Genomic DNA, 4138 nt, shown 5'->3' with positions numbered 1-4138 from the left:
GCTGCCCCGCGGCGGCGGAGCGGAGCGCGGCGGGGGTGGGAGGCGTCCTTCCCGCTGCCCAGCACCTACCTTTCCTCTCGCCGGCCGCGCCAGCCCCGGAGTCACGGACCGTGGGGAGGAGGGCCCCTGGGGTAGGGTGTGGGGTGTCGGGTGTGGATGGGACTTCACGGATTAGAAATCTGTGTGTGTGGGGGTGAACCGCACAAAGATCCGCTCCCCGCGAGGGGCCAATGCAGGGGCAGTTAATGGCGAGGGTGCCTCCCACCCTCTCCCCGCCTCGATGTGCGGATTACAAGCTGGCGGCTTTGGGCTGTCCAAAGTTATCTGGGCAGGTTAAATTAGTCCCTATTTACTAGTTTAATGAGGCTCGTCCTGCCGGAGGGAGTGGGTTGTCGGGTGCAGCACCTGTTCTTTTCTGGGTGTGAGGGTTGCAAGCTTCAGAGACGCTTCCTATTTCTGAAGTTAAACGGCACCGTCATGGTTTAGGGTTTATCTCCGGTGAGCTTTTTGCGTTTCGCTCTTAAATTGAGGCCATGGATTTAGAAAGATGTGGTGATGTCTCCCTCCCTTTCTCCCTTTCCTTCCTTCCCTCCCTCCCTTCCTCCCTCCCTTCCTCCCCCTCTTCTTTCCTTCCCTCCCTTCCTCCCTCCCTCCCTCCCTCCCTCCCTCCCTTCCTTCCTTCCTTCCTTCCTTCCTTCCTTCCTTCCTTCCTTCCATCGTACTTCCTTTCTTCCTAAAGCTAGACTTTTCAGCAGATATCTCCAAACCTCAAGGTTTCAGGGAACAAGCACAACCCAAGTTTTGTACCATCAGAGTTAAACTTGTCATAAGTAGCTAACTTAACTTTGATTTTGCTCACTCTAAGCAGGTTACATTCTAGTTTTGTCTTGTTCTTCCTAAGGGTTAAGCACATATTTATTTTCTGGATTAAACCCCATGTTTTATATATACTCCTTTTAAAGGGGACGTTATGTAGACTATGTTAAGGAATGAATAATATACCGAAGTAGGAGAATAAGTTTTCTCCTCTTAACCTAATAGCCTAAAACCCTATGCCAAATAAAGACATTGCTATTCTTGTGAAATATAAAGTGTGTATAGAAACGCTTAATTAGAAGCATTGTTGTTTTTTCAGGAAATTCAAGAATTTGAATTTGTGATTTGATAGGTAAAAACGTAGGGAATGAGAGACGACTAGGCTGTAAGGAACAGAGTGGTTTGGAGGCATGGCTTTTCCTTTTGCTGCTCTATAAATTGAGAATTCTGTTTGAAGAGCTGAACAGCTGGAATGAAACTTGCATAGATTGCAGAAACATGCAAGCATGAGCCTTTGATCAGCTACTAAGTTGATATGAAGGGTATCTTCTGGCTCCCTAGAATGGTGATTCAAAATACTTCTATGTGGCATGATATCGATTGTGTTTTAAGGATGTTCTTGAATGTAAGTCAAAAGTCACTTGAAGTGGTTATCCTACAAATCAGTTCATCTATAAATCAGTTAAGATGTAGAATCAGGAAAAACAAGTCATTGTGATTACATTCTGAAATGTTTTGTTACAAATTTCAACCAATCCCCCCCCCATTTTATTAGCATCAGTTACTTGTACAAGGTGTTTCATTTTGATGTGTTTGTGTATGCATACAATATACCTTGATCAGACTCATCCCCTCCAACACGCTCCCTCATCCTTCTTCCCTGCAACCAGTTATTTTTAAGAAGTGTGAATGTCATTAAAAGTGGTGAATTTTGTTTGAAATTTGCTAGTGGGTTGGGAAATCCTGTGTACCTTTTTTTCCCCCCAAATTCAGTTATATTAGTAGGTTGGTCTGGAGGGGGAGCTAGTGCCAAAGCAAAGTGTATCTATCTTAATGGGTTGAACTTCCAAAACACCTTAAACCAGATTTTTATGACCAAGAAAAACATAAAGCTTTGAGTAAAAGTAGAGGAATTGATATGGGAATGTGTTTGTACCTACTTGTATGTGTTGTATATATTGTGTATTACAAATTAGTTTAAAATCATAACCTGAAATAATGAAAGCAAGTGTTTATTGAATTTCTCATGCATAATTTCTGAAAATGTGTCCTAAAACTTAAGAATATGTGATAATAAAGCTGGGTGCTGGTGGCTCCTCCTCCACTTCCTCCTCTTCTTCCTCTTCCTCTTCCTCCTTCTCTTCCTCCCTTCTTCTTCTTCCTTGAATTCAGGGTCTGGACACTGTCTGTCCTTCGGCTTTTTTTTTGTTCAAGTCTAGTGCTCTACCACTTGAGCCATAGATCCACTTCTAACTTTTTGGTGGTTAATTGGAGGTAAGAGACTTGAGGCTAAGATCTGAGGATGATGGTTCAAAACCAGCCACCACAGGAAAATCTGTGAGACTCTTATCTCCAAATAACAATCTAAAAACTGGTAGATACTAGACTTGAGCACAAAAGCTCAGGGACAGCACCCAGGCCCTGAGTTCAAGCCCTACAACTGATTTTTTTTTTTTTAAGAAAGAAAAAAAGGAGTCTCATGGACTTTCCTGCCTGGATTGGCTTTGAACTGCAGTTCTCAGATCTCAGCCTCCTAAGTAGCTAAGATTACAGCCCTGAACCACTGGCCCTAGGCCCAAGGTCACTTCTTAACTGCTATTTCCTGTGATATAATACAGCAATCGAGTGAGTCTGGCTGACCTGCCAAATTGAACAGTATGCCTTTGAATGTGAAGCAGTTATTTGTGGTCTGTGGCACTTGATCTAAACTTAAAAATTATAGTCAGGCATGTTGATTTACTTCTGACCATTTTTGTATTCTTTAAATTTATGCCTATAATAATGATGTATATATTAAAAATCATTAAAAATTCACTTCTTTGAGAATAGTTGTTTGGTGTTTTGTTATCTATAGCTCTTCATTATATGTATATAGAACCTCAGTGATGCTAAAATAAAAATACATTTGTATTTTTAAATTTTTATTCTTTTGTATGCTCATCCTGGGACTTGAATTCAGGGCCTGGGCACTTTCTGAGCTTTTGTACTCAAGACTAGTGTTATACCACGTGAGCCATTGCTCTATTTCTGACTTTTTGCTAGTTAATTGGAGATGAGAGTCTCACTGACTTTCCTATCTGGGCTGGCTTTGAAGTGCAAGCCTCAGATCTCAGTTTCCTGATAGCTAAGATTACAGATATAAAGCCATTGACACCTGGGTAGATTTTTAATTAAAAAAATTCTTTAGTAGTTAGTTTTAATTTACTATAAACTGCATTCAGGTGGTATTGGATGATGTCAGGGTGATATAGCTGTATACATACTTCATTTAATATCTTATTTTAATTAAATGATAGATACATTTTATTTTATGGCATATTTGTAAATGTAAAAGAATGGTTTATTTTGCTTTATAAGCATAACAATGAATTGAAAGTCAGTTTTTTAAAACAAAAATAAGATTATTAGCAATTCTGAAAGAGTATTATTATTACTATTATTATTGCTATTATAGTACCTTTATACTAACATCATGTCCTGGTCCTGATGGTCTTTTTCAGATCAAGTATTGGTAGCATTTATGGGATCACTATAGGAATCTTTTTTTTTTTTTTTTTTTTGGTCAGTCGTGGAGCTTAAACTCTGGGCTTGGGTGCTGTCCCTGTGCTCTTCAGCTCAAGGCGAGCCCTCTACTGCTTGAGCTCCAGTGCCACTTCCAGTTTCTAGTGGTTTATTGGAGATGAGAGTCTCACAGACTTTCCTGCCTGGACTTGATTTGAACTAAGATCCTCAGATCTCAGCCTTCTGAGTAGCTAGGCTTATAGGCGTGAGCCACTGGCGCCCGGACATGTTGATTCTTTTAGCTTTGTTTTTATTTCTTTACTATAGAGTGAATTGCCATTTGAATTGTTTTAAAATTGTAGATTATTATCATGTTTTATACATATCTAAAAGTAAGCACAGATTTGCAACTGACTTAAAGGGCCTTAAAAATATCTCCACAGGGCTGGGAAGGTGGCTCAGTGGTAGAGCACTTGTCTTGTATGCTTGAGGCCCTGGGTTCGATTCCTCAGCACCACATAAGCAAAAAGAAAAAAGCCGGAAGTGGCGCTGTGGCTCAAGTGGTAGAGCGCTAGCCTTGAGCTGAAGAGCTGAGGGACAG

The 4138-nt window shown here is 40.8% G+C and overlaps 1 protein-coding gene across 4 annotated transcripts in view; it reads left to right on the top strand.

Moving 5' to 3' along the window:
* Fut8 (fucosyltransferase 8 (alpha (1,6) fucosyltransferase)) overlaps window positions 1–4138 on the top strand; it is a 154032-nt gene that overhangs the window by 1668 nt on the left and 148226 nt on the right. The gene's annotated exons all lie outside the window — the stretch shown is intronic.

This window comes from Dipodomys ordii, unplaced genomic scaffold (assembly GCF_000151885.1).
Source record: "Dipodomys ordii isolate 6190 unplaced genomic scaffold, Dord_2.0 Scaffold2, whole genome shotgun sequence".
In the NCBI taxonomy this organism is placed as follows: Eukaryota; Metazoa; Chordata; class Mammalia; order Rodentia; family Heteromyidae; genus Dipodomys; species Dipodomys ordii.
The sequence above is the reverse complement of the archived record's forward strand: the minus strand, read 5'-3'. Positions and strand labels throughout refer to the sequence as shown.